Consider the following 17,269-nt stretch of genomic DNA (forward strand, 5'->3'; position numbering starts at 1 on the left):
CTTCATTCATTTTTTTTCAAACTCCATTATGTGGATGGGGGAATCCTCCTTGCTAAGTCATTGTATTCTGACAGCTGCTGGCACTGATCAAGTGGGGAAAATCCGATGGGGCTGTTATACAGCAGTCAATAGAGTGAGTAGATCAACTTGTGCTCAACGTCCATGCCATTCTAGGCCAGCTTATGTGTGGTTACCAGAATTGTGAGAGAAAAAAAAGTAAACATTTTCTGTCATTGAAAATTGTCTCTGACTCCATGCAACTCAAAACTAAACAACAACATTACATTTAGTTTCTAGTGATATTAAGTTTGTAACAGGCAGCAGACTCAAGACTGGTTTTTCACCAGCCACTTCCAGCTTGTAATTAGATCACTACATGGAAGCATTTATGTAATTTCCACTGGTAATTGGAATATTGCATGATTAAGCCCCTTATTTCTATTTTTATTTATGTCTCCTGTTTTCTCTGTGTCCTTTACATTCATTATTGTGGCATGCTACTTTCAAATCTTACACAAGGGCTACCTTGACTTTTCTTTTACTTTAAGCTGCAGGATTTAGAAATCATACTGTTAGGCCTCTTTCACACCGACGTGCCGTTCAGGCCCGCCTGTCAGTTTTTCAGGCGGACCTGAACGGGTGCTCCATAGAGCTCTATGGAGCGTCGGATGTCAGCGGTGACATGTCCGCTGACATCCGACCCGCTCCGATCCGAAAAAGTGTAACGGAGGAAAAAGCTATTTTTCCATCCGTCTGCGGATCGGATCGGATGACGACGGGCACTGCGGTCCGTCGTCATCCGATCTCCCATAGGGGAGAGCGGCGCTGTGACAGGTCCGTCCCTGCGCAGTGTGCAGAGACAGACCTGTTATCTCCCTGCTCAGCGGGGATCGGCGGAGTGATCCCCGCTGAGCAAACGGACATCCACGGGGCGGATCAGAACTGATCCGCCCCGTGTGAAAGGACCCTAACACGTTCAGAATTCTGCTGCCATATAAACCATTTATTTTATAATTTAATAAATACAATTTTAGAAAGCACAGCAGGCACATCAGGGGGTTACAGCTTAACTGATGAGACAGATTTGAGCATACATGATTGGACAGATACTAAGCCATGTATGGGTTCACTATGGATGGGGAAAAAAAAAACCATTAAAAAAATGTCTTTTCTCCTACATTCACCAACTGACACAGCTCCTCTCTTAGACCATTGGGTTGTTACACCACCTTCAGGAGAGGACTAGGCATAACATGTTAACATGTAATAATAAAACTAGAACTTTCTAGTTCCGCCCAAGGGACGGTCCCTTAGGTAACAACCCCACAGCCTGCCTTGCAGCTTCAGTTTTTTTCTGCCTAGTGAAGGAGAAGGACCTAGGAACCCTGCGGACCCATCGGCCCCTTTTTTTTCTGCAGAAGCTTTGCTTTTTGCGCAAGTTTAAAGATGCTGTGATCTGCTATCAACAGCCGGCTGGGTGACAGGCTGGATACTCTTATCCTTGTAGTCTGCCCTACCTGACCAGCGAGCGTGTGCAGACCAGAGCTCCGCACTGAGTCAGCCACGACATGCCTCAGCTCCAGGGAGGGGGGGTCGGTGAGCATAAATGCTCCAGGGCACACATATGGCCGGGCTACTGATGTCTGCATCACAGTGTGTCGGGCCAGCAGCCACCCCATACTGATCGGAGAGTTGTTTTGTGATGGAATGTCTCCCAGCTCTTTAGGACTGGTAAGTACAGCTCTCCCTGCCTCGGTGGGGCTGAACAGCTGGGCATTCCCTGGGAGGTTGATTTGGAGGTCCCTCATCTCCCTCTCTTCTCTCCCTGTCCCTATATTCCCTCCCCCCTTCCCTGTGGGGGATGCTGCATGGGCTGCTGAGTGGTGTGTGTGCGCCATAGACAGGGGCTCTCCGGAGGTGCTCTCACCTGGGGGGAGGGGCTGCGCTGGCTGTGCCCTGGATGTATGTAGGTGGTGTGTATGTCTGGAGGTGTCTGGAGGCTGTGTCTGTTGAGCGCTGTATCACTGTTTCACCGACATTTCTCTGCATGTTTTTTACTATCCCTCATGGTATACAGTGCTCGGCGGCCATTTGTGGTGTGACCAAGGAGCAGCATGCTCTGTAGCCAATTATGTCCTTTCTGCGGCCATTTTCTTAAAGCCTGAACACATTTTTTGTCAGTTTCAGTGCCATTCAGAGCGGCTCTGCACAGCGCGGTGTGATCTCCTATGCATCTGGGAGCTGACACAGGACACAGGCACTATTAGCTGGACAGCGCAGAACCAGTCAGGGTGGTGAGCCCTGCGGGAAAGAGCCCCTCAGCCAGCAGCAGTTAGGAGGGTGGGACCATCACTGTCCTAAGTCCCCAACAGGTGGCAGACCGGGTAGGGTCAGCATGGCTCCAGAAACTGGTGTTTCTTTCCCCAAAATCCAGGCAATTGCAACCAGTTCGCCTGTAGACAGTGCAGTGCCTCTAGACGCTTTGTCGGCGGTCCTCAATTCGTTCGTTGCCAAGCTGGAGGTGGTGGGTGGGCGCAAAGGTGGTAAAAAAAGGCCCCTGCCCCCCGTCCTCCAGGGAGAGCTCTGATGCAGACTCGGGTGACGGTGACCAGGATGAATCAGACAGTGAGGATGAGTCCCCGTCCGGGTCCGTGCGCGACAAAGTGCTTGTTGGAGCACTTATCACAGCTTTGCGTCTCTGAAAATTCAGGAGCCAGCAGATCCCTCTGCTGATGTAGCGGTCCCCTTTGGGTCCCGTAAGCCAGCCCATTCACCAAAGGTGTTCCCGTATCTGACTTATTTCGATAAGTTCATTTACATGGAATGGGGTCGACCGCAGCTGACCTTTTCTGTCCCCAAATACATGGTGTTGAGTTACCCTTTTGAGGAGAACCTTCTCAAAAAGTGGTCAGCTCTTCCGGTAGTGGACCCCCCAGTATACAAGTTAAACAAAGTAACCACGATCCCGGTAGAGGGGACTCCTGCTTTTAAGGATCCCACGGACAGGAAGGCTGAGGCAGTGGCTCGTTCCTTGTTTACGGTTGTGGGGTCAACTGTGCGACCAGTACTGGCATCCGCAATTGTGTCGCAGACACTCACTGCGAATTGGGAGAGCAACAGGCTTCTCCTGTCTGCGTGGAACTAGCAGACCAATTAGTGCAAGGCCTTAAGTACATTTGCAATGTGGCCCTGGACACTCTCCCTCTGTTGTCCAGGGCTTCAGTGTCAGCAGTGGTGCTGAGGCGCTTGATTTGACTAAAATATTGGTCTGCTGACCAGGCATCTAAGAAAGGCCTGACAGATCTTTCCTTCCTTGGCGACCGACTCTTTGGAGCCTCATTGGAAGACATTATAAAAAATGCCACAGGTGTTAAGAGCATACTATTCCCATAGGCCAGGAAGGCTAAGGAGCCACACTGTAGGCAAGGGCCCTCATTTTCCGCTCATAAGCGGCTTTTTCGTTCACCCGGGGCTTCGGCAAAGTGTCCCAGGCCCGACAGGACGACCTCTAAAGGACCAAAGCATCCCTGGAACTGCAAGCCTAACAAGCCTGCGAACAAAAGTGCTACTGCATGAAGGTTTGCCCCCACCTGCAACATGGGTGGGGGGTCGGCTCTGGAGTTTGCAGCCTGGTGGGCCTCTCGGCTGTCCGACCAATGGGTCTGCGATCTGCTTTCCTCAGGCTACAAGATAGAGTTATTCTCTTGGCCGCAAAACAGATTCTTCCCCTCCAGCATACCCGTACTCCCGGGAGGCTCTATTGGGGGTGGTAAGGGACCTGCTGAGTCGTGGGCTGATAGTACCTGTTCTGGAATCGGAACGTTTCCAGGGGTTCTACTCAAACCTGTTTGTAGTCCCAAAAAGGAAGGGGTACATCCAATCTTGGATCTGAAAGCCCTCAATTACTTTGTAAAGGTTCAGAATGGAATCAGTTCACTCAGTAGTCGCTGCACTCCATCAAGGGGACTCCCTGGAGTCTTTGGACATCCAGGATGCGTACCTGCACATACCCATAGGCCCTCGGCATCAGAGGTTTCTGTGATTTGCAGTTGGGGAAGCCCACTACCAGTTTTTGGCTCTCCCCTTTGGTTTGGCATCGCCTCCCCCCCCCCCCGAGTCTTTACAAAGGTATTGGCTCCTGTTTTGGTTGCTGCTGCGGCAACACGGGATTGCGATCATGGGTTACCTAGACGATCTCCTCCTGATCACCTCCTGAGAGCATCTTCCGCCTCAGAATTAGAGGAGGATGTGGTGATCACCATGCAGACCCTGCAGGAATTTGGGTGGCTGTTGAACCTAAAAAAGTCGGTGATTGTGCCAACTCAGCATTTGGAGTACCTAGGCTTACTGCTGGACTCCATGGAAGCGAGAGGGGTTCTCCATTCAGACAAGCTGCAGACTCTCAGAGCTGCGGTAAAACTGTTGATGAACTGCAGGTGGTCGTCGCTACGCTTATGCATGCGAGTCCTGGGACTCATGGTGGCCTCCTTTGAGGCAGTATTGTATGCCCAGTTTCACACCAGAGTCCTGCAGAAGGAGATTTTGACAAAATGGGACAAATCTCTGTTGTCCTTGGATTGGCAGATTCAGATGAGCCAGTTAGTCAGGGATTCCCTGCTCTGGAGGCTGAGGTCCTCGGCACATCGATCCGGGCAGTCGTTCCTACCTCTGAAATGGACAGTGATCACAACGGACGCCAGCCTAACCGGCTGGGGTGGAGTAATGGGAGTTCAGTTGACCCAGGGCCTCTGGTCGGTGGAGGAATCCAACTTGCCGATCAATCTGCTTGAACTGAGAGCAATCAGGCTATGCCTCTCCACATGGTCATTAAGATTTCAAGGGCTTCTGATCAGGATCCAGTCAGACAACGCCACGACGGTGGCATACTTCAATCACCAAGGAGGAACAAGAAGCTTGGCCGCCGCACGGAAGGTCGCTCACATCCTTCAGTGGGCAGTGGAGGATCCCGGGAGTGGAGAACTGGCAGGCGGAATATCTAAGTCGCCAGATTCTGGACCCAGGAGAATGGGCGTTGCATCCGGAGGTGTTCAGGCTACTGTGATCTTCTGGCCTCCTGTCTCAATCGGAAGATACCGAGATTTGTGTTCAGGACAAGAGATCCTTGGGCAGACGGTGCAGATGCGCTGGTGGCTCCATGGGAACAGTACCAGCTGATCTATGCCTTTCCTCCGCTGAAATTGTTGCCATGTCTGCTTCGCAGAGTGGAGGCCGAGGGGATTCCAGTAATACTGATTGCCCCAAATTGGCCCAGCGTCCCTGGTACGCAGACCTAGTGCGCCTGGTGGCAGATGCCCCCTGGCGACTGCCGTTACGAGAATACCTTCTGTCTCAAGGCCCGATTCTCCATCCTGCTTTACCATCGCTGGTTTTAACGCCATGGCTATTGAGAGCCAGGTGTTGAGGAACCGGGGTCTTTCAGACTTGGTGATTCCAACTATGCTGTGAGCGTGGAAATCTTTCTCTCAGAAGATATATCATTGTACCTAGAAGGCCTACATCTCCATGTGTGAGGAGAAAGGATGGCATCCATGTTCCTTTTCTATTTCCAGGATCCTGCTGTTTCTTCAGCAAGGAGTAGACCAGAAATTGCCGTTAAGCACCATTAAAGGACAAATATCAGGTTTGGCTGTCTTTTTTCAGCTACCCCTGGCGTCTCACTCTCTAGTGCGCACCTTTGTTCAAGGGGTCCGACATGTAGTTCCTCCAGTGCATCCACAGTTACCCCCGTGGGATCTGAACCTGGTGTTATCAAAGCTTCAAAAAAGCCATTTGAAAATATCAGAGAGATCCCTCTGTTGACTCTTTCCCAGAAAGTTGTCTTTCTAGTGGCCAATTCTTCAGTCAGGAGGGTTTCGGAACTGGCGGCCTTGTCTTGCAAGTCGCCCTATCTGGACTTCCACAAGGATAAGGTGGTGTTGCGTCCGCAACCGTCTTTTCTGCCGAAGGTGGATTTGGCCTTCCACATCAATAAAGATATTGTGTTACCATCTCTGTGTCCTAAGCCGACATATCCTAAAGAAGTGGCCCTTCACGCCCTGGACGTAGTTCGGGCTCTGAGGGTTTATTTGTCTGCTACAGCACCCTTTCGGAAGTCAGACTCCTTGTTTGTTTCGGTGGCTGGTCCGAAAAAAGGCATGCCTTTGGCCGCAAAGTTTTGCAGGTTGCCGTGTAATTGCAATTGCACTTCGATTTTTTCCTGTTTTTTCGGTGAAACCGCAGTACCTTTTAAGTAATGCACTATTGCATTTGTTACCGCAGTTCTGGTGCGGTTTGGAGGTAGTGACTCCCGGTTGAGGAGCACCCTGTTTTTTTGTGGCTAAAAAAGTTTTGGTTATTCCCACAGACTCTTGTTTTTGTGGGTAAAGTGTTTATGCTAGTTCCCACATGCCATTGTGGGTGAAGTTTTATGCAGTTTTCCCACCCCTCTTTTTGGCACTGCTTGGGGATGTCCCAATGGTCTTAGCCCCTGTATACACGGTCGGAGATTTCGACAACCAAATCCGTCAGATTTTCCCCATCGGATTTTGTCCGTCGGATCTTGTCCGAAACTGTTGCATACACACGGTCGGACTAAGTTGTCCAAAAATCTGATCTTTCAGAACGTGATGATGTCATTTTGTTACGATGGGACTACATTCAGGCTAGTAGCCAATAGCTTTGATGTAGGAATTTGATCTGAGCATGCGTGGCACTTGGTCCAATCAAAATTCTCTACACATGATCGGAGTATGTCCGATCGAACCAGTTGGTCGGGAAATATTTCCAACAAGTTGGAAATTTGGGTCCGATGGAAACATTCCGATGCATACCACACACAGTCGGATTATCCGACAACACGGTCCGATAGGACACATTCCGACGGATTCTCCGATCGTGTGTACAAGGCTTAAGAGAGGAGCTGTGTCAATCGGTGAACGTAAGAGAAAATAGGATTTTTTATACTCACCGTATAATCCTTTTCTCTGTAGTTCACCGACTAACACAGCACCCGCCCCTCCTATTTTTCTCTACGTTCTACTGCTTGTTGACGTACTGAAGCTGCAAGGCAGGCTGTGGGGTTGTTACCTAAGGGACCGCCCCTTGGGCGGAACTATAAAGTTCTAGTTTTATTATTACATGTTAACATGTTATGCCTAGTCCTCTCCTGAAGGTGGCGTAGCAACCCAATGGTCTAAGAGAGGAGCTGTGTCAGTCGGTGAACTACAGAGAAAGGGATTTTACGGTGAGTACAAAAAATCCTATTTTATCACACATAAAATGTTTTCAATGTAAGCCAATGTTTCCCTTTTTATTTTTTTCAATTTTACTACCTTAGACCTTGTCCTTTGGGACCTTTCCACCTTTCTACAAGTCTAAGGGGTTGATTTACTAAAACTGGAGAGTGCAAAACCGGGTGCAATTCTGCATGGTAGCCAATCAGCTTCTAACTTCAGCTTGTTCAATTTGACACAAAAAAACATTAAAAACTGGAAGCGGATTGCTTTGTATGCAGAGCTGCACCAGATTTTACACTCTTCAGTTTTAGTAAATCAACTCTAGATGTGCAGATTGAAAAATATTGTTTTGTTTCAATACGTTATTTATGTAAATTTGCTTAGTTAAATTTGATAAATTCATTTAATTAGTTTTTGAAATTAGTTTAGGCTATTGAAATTAGTTTCAAACTTTCCGAATTCGGTCGAATTGAACTCAGTTTGACCGAATTTGGAAAATTCTAATCTAATTCGAATAGAATAAGACCATCTTCCAAAATTTGAATGGAAGTCCATTCGAATGGAATTCCAATATATTCCATCCAAAATTCAGATTTTGGAAAATGAGTATATTCTTTCTATTACATTCTATTCTATTGTTTTTTTCTATTCTATTCTTTTCTGTTCTATTTTTTCTATTATATTCAGTAATTTTCTTTTCTATTCTATTCAAAATTCACATTTTGGAAGATGGTTATATTCTTTCTATTTTAGTCTATTCTGCAGTTTTTTTTATTCTATTCTTATCTATTCTATTCCATTCAAATTCAAATGTATTCTATTAGAAATTAGAATTTTGGAAGATGGTTTTAGTCTTTCTATTCCATTCTCTTCTATTGTTTGTTCTATGCGATTCTATTCTTTTTTTTCTGTTCTATTCTATTATTTTCTTCCCTATTTCTTTTCTTCTCTATTCTTTTATTTTCTATGATATTCTAATTCAAATTTATTCTAATCAAAATTCAACTTTTGGAAGATGGTTATATTCTTTCTATTCTTTTCTATTCTATTCTTTTCTATTCCAATTTTTAGAAGAGGATTATATTCTTTATATTTTATGCTATTCTATTCCATTTTATTACATTTTTTTTCTATTTTATTCTTTTCTTTTCTGTTTACTTCTTTTCTACGCTATTCCAATTCCAATTTATTCTGTTTGAAATTCGATTTTCAGAAGATGATTATATTTTCTATTTTATTCTATTCTTTTCAATTATTTTCTATTCTATTTTATGCTCTTTTGTTCTATTGTACACTAATATTTTCAGTTATATTCTATTATTTTCCTTTTCCAATCTATTCCTTTATTTTCTATTCTGTTTTATCTATTCTATTCTTTTCTAGTCTTTCCTAGTCTATTATATTATTTTCTATTCTATTCTATTCCTTTATATTCTATTCAGAAAATCAAATCAAATTTAAAAAACGATTCAAATCAAATTTAAAACCGTTTCAAATTCGATTCGAATTTCGTACAAAATTTTGTTTTGTTATTTCGGATTTGTTTACATAGTTACATAGTAGGCGAGGTTGAAAAAAGACACAAGTCCATCAAGTCCAACCTATGTTTGTGATTTTATGTCAGTATTACATTGTATATCCCTGTATGTTGTTGTCGTTCAGGTGCCTATCTAATATTTTTTTTTAAATGATCGATGCTCCCCGCTGAGACCACTGCTTGTGGAAAAGAATTCCACATCCTAATGGCTCTTACACTAAAGAACCCTCTACGCAGTTTAAGGTTGAACCGCTTTTCTTATTTTAGAATTTTAAATTCCCTTTTGCAGAAAAGCTTGTGGGGTCACCAGTACGGTATTTGTACATTGAAATTATATCCCCTCTCAAGCGTCTCCTCTCCAGCGAGAAGAAGTTCAGTGCTCTTAACTTTTCCTCATAACTAAGGTCCTCCAGTCCATTTATTAGTTTTGTTGCCCTTCTCTGGACTCACTCCAGTTCCAGCACATCCTTCCTGAGGACTGGTGCCCAGAACTGGACAGCCTATCGAGTCCTATAGCGTGGGAGAATTATCATTTTATCTCTGGAGTTCATCCCTTTTTAATGCATGCCAATATTCTGTTTGCTTTGCTTGCAGCAGCTTGGCATTGCATGCCATTGCTGAGCCCAGGTCATTTTCCATCCTTGATTCCACCAGAGGTTCTCCCCCTAGTGAGTAGATTGCATTCATATTTTTGCCACCCAGTTGCATCATTTTACATTTTCCTACATTAAACCTCATTTGCCATGTATTTGCCCATCCCATTAATTTGTTCAGATCTTCTTGCAAGGATTTCAGATCCTGCGGAGAAGTTATTGCCCAGCTTAGCTTAGTATCGCCTGCAAATACTGAGATTGAGCTGTTTATCCCATCCCCCAGTTAGTTTATAAATAGGATTGGTCCCAGAACAGAACCCCACTTTCCTCCTCGGACCATTCCGAGTACTCCCCATTTATCACTACCCTCTGAACTTGCAGAGGGTATAGCCCTGCATGCCAATGGACCTTACTTTGTACAATAAATGTTTATAGGGAACTGTGTCAAATGGTTTTGCAAAAACCAGATACACCACGTCTACGGGCCTTCCTTTATCTAGATTTCAGCTCACCTCCTCATACACGGTTAATAGATTGGTTTGGCAAGAACGATTCTTCATGAATCTATTCTGATTACTGCTAATGATACCGTTGTCATTACTAAAATCTTGTATGTAGTCCCTTATCATCCCCTTCAAGAGCTTGCATACTATTGATGTTAGGTTAACTGGTCTGTAATTCCCAGGGATGTATCTTGGCCCTTTTTTAAATATTGGTGCTATGTTGGCTTTTCTCCAATCAGTTGGTACCATTTCATTCAGTAGACTGTTCGTAATAATTAGGAACAATGGTCCCGGCAATTTACTTGACTGCGTTTCTTAAGGACCCTCGGGTGCAAGCCGTCTGGTCCTGGTGAATTAATGTTAAATTTTTCAAGTCTATTTCTAATTCTGTTCTCTATTAGCAATGAAGATAAACATTGCAGTTTTGGTTACTGAAGCCCCTTGATTCCCTCATGAAGACCGAGGAAAAGAATAAATTTAAAACCTTTGCCATCTCTCCATCTTTAGTAACCAGATCCCCTTCATCATTCTTTATGGGATCAATATGATCTGACCTCCCTTTTTTACTATTGATGTACTTTGTGTTCTATCTTAGCCATCCTGATTGCACCCTTACATTTCTTGTTGCATTTTTTGTAAAGCTGGAATGCTGATGATGATCCCTCAGCCTTTTCTTTTTTGAAGACCTTTTAAATGTATTTCCCATTAGGATTCACTGGCTAATGCCCTTATTTAATATGCTCTTAAAGTGGTTGTAAACCCACTACAAAATAAAACAAAAAAAACCTGCAAGACAAAAGCATAATGAGCTAGTATGCATAGTATACTAGCTCATTATGAAATACCTTAGACACGCTCCTGAATTGTTTCCGGATATCTCGGGTGCTTTGGTGCTGTGATTAGCTGGAGCTGTGATGACTTCACTCCTGTGCATGTACACGGGAGCCGCCAGTAATGGCACGTCAGCTGAAGCCACAAGGAAGGGCTAAGCCAGCACCGACAGTACTTTGTGATCAGAGGGAATCAGAGCACACAGCCAGGAATTCTGTAAACCAAAGTCATTTATCTATGAGCATTGGAAACACCTAGTATGATCGATCTGTACAATATGGCAGAGCTATTCCCCTTTGAGGGGGAATAAATTGCTTGGTGGTCTCTCCCTGCTGTAGATGCTTCAGTGATCCACCTTAATAGGCATACTAGTAAATGGGTTTATAATGTTCTTACCTTTTGTGCTTTTTTTTGTGCTTTTCACTGACTGAAAGTTAGATTCCCTGTTTTCGTCCCAGTTTGAATTAACTGGACTAACTCTCTACCCTGTGTTGGCTGTGACTTTGGTTAGTAAAACCATGTCACTATGAGTTAAACCCCCCAAAGAGGACCTACCTGCCATCGAGGTAGACCCCTCGTTTTACTAAGCATTTGAAGCAAATGCCTAAAGCCCTGCGCTTTAGCTATGGATAGCCTGTCTCGCATAGGACTGATGATCTAAAGACTAAAAGAAGGGTTTAACAATCAACTGACTGTTTTCCTGCTAGAAAGGGAATATCCTTTCATGGGGGTCCTCAACTACACTGGATAGTTAGCAGTCTGTACAAATTGGGACACTGCTAAAGATTCCCACTTTGTTAAATGGTATACATCAGAAGACCTTCATGAGACCTGATCACTCAGAGACACGTCCTTCTTATGTGGTTGAGCTGCAGTCTTCTGCGGAAGTATCCCTAGATTACTTCCTCCTGCTGACTTTAATCATGCAAATGCTCCTAGTACTAGCACTAAGATTCCTACCCCACGATCATTGGCTGTGGATGCTGCTTTCTTCAGAGGTAGGTTAGATGATTCTTAAGGCCCGTACACACGGTCGGACTTTTTGACAACAAACATGCAAATTAGCTGTTTTGGAGCAACATCCGACTGTGTGTACGCTCCATCGGACAAACTTTTTCTGTTTTCATCGGACTTTTGTTGGCTGTGCGAACGGACAAACTTTCTACAAACAAAAGTCCGATGGAGCAAAGTCCGACCGTGTGTACGCAAAAGCATCGTACTTTTGTACAAGGTACAAACACGCATGCTCAGAACCAATGCAAAAGATCAGACTACAATACAGAAGTTCACCAAAGGTGGCGCTGGAGTCATTGAACGTCCTCTTTTGAAGCGGCGTCAGTACGTTGTGACGTCATTACGTTCGTGTTTGTTGTCAAAAAGTCAGACCGTGTGTATGCAATACAAACTTGTGGACCACGCCCTTTGTACAAAAGTCCACGGAAAAGTTTGTACAAAGTCCGACCGTGTGTATGAGGCTTTAGAATGGTACAGTTGGTAAGTAGTTTGGCAGGTTGACACTGTGGTCTGTCACACTTCAGGAACACTTCTGGCCATTGGTTGGAAGGTGTCCCACTCCTATTCCTTCTGGTTCTAGTTTTATTGTACATCATTTTGGCTTACAGCATACCTTCTTCCTTTCCTGTCCTTGTGCTGGTGTCAGGTATCACACCACCCCCTCTTTCAGCAGTATTCAGGGTCAGATTGTTCTTGCTTCCTTTCTGTCCTTTGGGATATTGTGCTGTGAGGATTCCCTGACTCATTGCTATCTTGTATTGAGACAGGTTGTCTGACCAGGCAACCTCTTTATTTGTCATGGACCTTCCTTTCCATAAAGTCAAGGGTTAGAAATGTTAGTCTTGAGCCTTCTGGTGAGTCAGCTGGTCTTCCTTTTGGACATGGAAAGTCTGTCCAAACTTCTACGTTGGAGTTGGTGTTTTTCTTGGGATCTGGACCAAAATCCCTTTCTTGGGACTTGGACCAAATCTTTTTCTTGTTAACTACATTTTGTTTTCTCCTATTTAGGTAGTGTTTTCCACCTATTTTCTAATGAATGGTTGACTGGTCCTTCAATTTTCCCTGGATGGGGCCTAGTATTCCTTCATTAAACAGCAATGATTCTTTGTCATGGTCTGCAGAATTCAGTTGATCCTCAGTGCTCTCCTCTTGGTCATGGCAGTTCCCCTGTTGTGTATTATTTTTCGTATAGCCATGATTTTGGCATTGATTCTTTCCAATACTCTGTCGGAATACTCTGGTCTCCACATTTATTGTACCACTCAGTGGCTGTTGCCATCCCCTCATTTGGAGTGTTTTGGAACATCCAAACTGTTTCAGAATTCTGGAATTCCTGTGTACCTCAATGGGCAAAGAAGAAATGAGGATTGTTGTACTTACTGTAAATCTTTCTGATTGAAGTCATTTGAGGGATATATGTGCTGCCACTCTTTGTTCTTATGACCCTATGTACTGCTTGCTCACAAACTGGGTTGAGGAGGGATTATACAGTGCTGGCTTACAACTTCTACCATTTGCCAGTGTCCCAACTTTTTGTGGGTGACGGTATAACCTGACTGTTTTGAAATTCCTGAATTCCTGTGTCCTTCATTGGACTTTAAAAGATTTCAATGTAACTACAAAAATCTTATTTTTGTGCATAAAGATTCTGGTATTTGCTGCTCCTGAATACAAAAAATAACTATTAACCATACAGTAATTCCAGTTTTATCAGTGTGCAAGAGCAACTTTTGCAGAATTTCTGTTTATTTAGTTAGTCTGAGCTTGACATCTGCATTTCTGAGAAACAATAGAGGTTTCTACACACATGAGTGTCGGCTCAAAAAGGTCTCACAGCGAACTTCCTTCCTGCACTCACTACAAACAATTGAACTTTTTTTTTACAAAGGTGGAAAAACAGACAGAAATTAGGGGCATAGATAGAATAGCAGTGATTATATTGCAGTATTGCATAGTTAATGACTTGATTTCTTCACTACAAAAGAGACAGACTGTCATATAATTATAAGTTATACTCCAGGTTTTAAGTATAACTTACAATTTTTAGGCAGTTTCTCTACTGTTAGCTGCATTCAGATATACATAATGTTTTATGCAGTAATAAAAGGTGCTTTAACCAAGTGTATGTTGAAGCAAAAAAAAAAAAAAAAACAACAAACGGTAACAATCAAATATCCCTGTTTTGTATCTGTAAAATGTTAGAAGTACATACAAAATGCCTGTTAATCCTAGAATTTTAAATGTGCTCCTAATTGCAGACTGGAGCTGACCACTGCTACACTGAAATCCCAACCAGTATTGTCAACCCTGCCTGCTGGACTAAACAACATTAAGCAGACAAAGACACGCTGACCAATTACAATACAATATCGTTTTAAAACCTGATTTTTCTAAAAAACAGGAAATATAGTTGCAAATATTCTCCATTGTGTCCCAAGCACCATACAGTTTTTTACACTTTTGTCACTAATCACACTGATTTAGCGAGAAGCATTTATGTCTATCATCGCTTTATGTTGTATTAAACAGACATAAGAGGGTTTTTTTATCTTTAAACACAACAATAATACATTGGCTGACAGCTAATCATGTGGTAAGGAGCTGAGATCAGTCCCTTACTCCGATCTGTGATCAGCCGAGTCTCATAGACTCGGTGATCACAGATCGTGCCGTGTGCAACCCGCAGGGATACGCTGACAGCGCATGCTCGGGAGGACGTCTATTGACTGTTTCCCGGCAATTAAGGCCTGCACTGCAGCTGTCATTTGGCTATAGCACAAGCGGGAGGTGGTTAATCACCATCAATCACCAATCAATCACCAATCACGCTCCCTATGGATTCAACACTTACCAAACTTAGGTGAAGTCGTAATGACGAAACGCATCAGCAAAGGAATACACAGGCGAACAGTGACATCAGCATGCCTCCCAGGAGGGTACGAAGATGGTGTACTCAGCTGCAAATTGTTATGGCGGAATGGAGAAAACAACTGCACTGCACCTTCCGGGGGTAGATCTGACTGACCGAGCAATACAGTATAGTATTAATGCTTGAATTGATTGATGTTTTAGCACAGCATGACCCATAATGTCCTGAGCCAGTGATAACCAGAAGGTGTGGAGATTGAAGTGAGACATCAGTGGTATATGCTTTACACTTACCTAAGTGTTGAATCTATTGGGAGCAGGACTCCCTTGTGGTGATTGATGGTGATTAATATGGTTGTAAACCCCCTGACTGTCACTTTTACCTATAGGTAAGCCTAGAATAAGGCTTACCTATAGGTAGTGGAAATAGCCCCTAAACGTGTGCTGTTTAGCAGCGATTTACCTTGTAGTGCGCCAATGATGTCATCGGCACATGTGCTGTGAAGAAATGGACCTTCGTGCCGTTTTTTCACTCACAAGTCCCGAGACTGATGGTTCCCGCGTGGTACTGATGTCACACGGCTCTGGCCAGAGTTCTTGGCCCTGGAAGGAAGAGGGGTGAAGATGGATGCGGCCACCGGCGGGGGCATCGCGGGCTTCGTTTGCAGGTAAATGCCACATAATGAGCTATTGATTATGCTTTTACTTTGCAGAGGAAAAAGAGGAAGTAAAACCCATCAGGATTTACTTCCTCTTTAAAGACAATGATCACAGCGGAACCATTCATTCACAGATGTCACTTGATTCATAGACTTTAATTTCACACACTTGGTACATTGTCATCGCATAAAAAGTTGAAAGGCATATTGCATTGTCTGCAAATAGCCTTGATTATTGAACCTATTTTTATATGATTTCATCATTTATATATTTATGCCATTGTTTTGCCAATGTAGGAGCGCTGCTGGTGTTGTTTGTTTATATAGCTGGTTTTAACAGTTCAAATAATTGTTGTTACAGTAATCATCACTGTAACAAGCAATCACAAAAAAATGCTAATCACATTCCCCTAGAATAGTACAGTGTCACTAAGGCGATACTGTACTACTCTGATGAGAGTATGTAAAATTTTGTTTTAAAAAAGTTGACAAAATTGAATTTAATTAATATTATATATACCGTATATACTCGAGTATAAGCCGAGATTTTCAGCCTCTTTTTTGAGGCTGAAAGTGCCCCCCTCGGCTTATACTCGAGTCATCGCTGTCTGTCTGCCCGATCAGCGTGTCGAGCAGACAGACAGCGGCCATTCTAGGATTCAAAGGCCGCGCCTCCGTCTCCGCCTTCGCCTGTGATAGGCGGAACACTGAATTTCCCAGCAGTCTGTGTTCCGCCTATCACGGACGTCCTCTCATCCTCGTCCGTAGTATGAGGATGAGCGGACGTCCATGATAGGCGGACCACTGACTGCTGGGAAATTGAGTGTTCCGCCTATCACGGACATCCGATAGGCGGAACACTCAATTTCCCAGCAGTCAGTGGGAAATTGAGTGTTCCGCCTATCACCGACGGAGGCGCGGCTTTTGAATCCTAGAATGGCCACCGACGAAGAGCTGCGGGACGGGCCGGGACGGGACGCAGGCCGGGACGCAGGCCGGGACGGGACGCAGGCCGGGACGGGACGCAGGCCGGGACGGGACGCAGGCCGGGACGGGACGCAGGCCGGGACGGGACGCAGGCCGGGACGGACACAGGCTGGACGGACACAGGCTGGACGGACACAGGCAGGCTGGACACAGGTAGGCTGCACGGACACACACACACACACACACACACACACACACACACACACACACACGGATGCATGCACACACAGGGATGGATGGACACACACGGATGCATGGACACACACACACACACACACACACACACACACACGGATGCATGCACACACACAGGGATGGATGGACACACACACACACGGATGCATGGACACACACACACACACACGGATGCATGGACACACACACACACACACGGATGCATGGACACACACACACACGGATGCATGGACACACACAGGGATGGACGACACACAGGGATGGACAGGCATGTCTCACCCTCGGCTTATACACGAGTCAATAATTTTTTCCAGTTTTTTGGGGGTAAATTGGGGACCTCGGCTTATATTCGGGTCGGCCTATACTCGAGTATATACGGTATATTTTTTTACATATGCTGTCCCAGTCGGTATCCCTGATACTGTACTGCACTGGTGACAGTATGTGAAAAAAAAAAAAACAATATTCCAAAAGATTGTGACAATAAAAATACAACTTTAAAAACTTGCTATGCCTTTACTAAGTACCTTGGACTGTCTACTTTCCAAAAAGAGGTAATTTGGGAGGTTATTTGTACTGGCCTGGTGTATGTGTACACCATATATATATATATATATATATATATATATATATATATATATATATATATATATACACACACACACACAATAAACCTAAATTCTGCCTTAAATATTATATCATTTACCATATTTTTCACTCCATAAGACGCACCTGACCATAAGGCGCACCTAGGTTTTAAAGGTTGAAAGCAAGAAAAAATGCAGAGTGACCATTAACATAGAAAATGCAGAGTGTCCATTACCATAGAAATGCAGAGTTACCATTG

General features: G+C 44.3%; 1 protein-coding gene across 3 annotated transcripts in view; it reads left to right on the plus strand.

Moving 5' to 3' along the window:
* REPS2 (RALBP1 associated Eps domain containing 2) overlaps window positions 1-17,269 on the plus strand; it is a 224,437-nt gene that overhangs the window by 55,976 nt on the left and 151,192 nt on the right. The window lies entirely within an intron of this gene.

The sequence above is a fragment of the Lithobates pipiens genome, unplaced genomic scaffold (genome assembly GCF_037356315.1).
Source record: "Lithobates pipiens isolate NorthernLeopardFrog02 unplaced genomic scaffold, aLitPip1_a1.2 Scaffold_16, whole genome shotgun sequence".
Classification (NCBI taxonomy): Eukaryota; Metazoa; Chordata; class Amphibia; order Anura; family Ranidae; genus Lithobates; species Lithobates pipiens.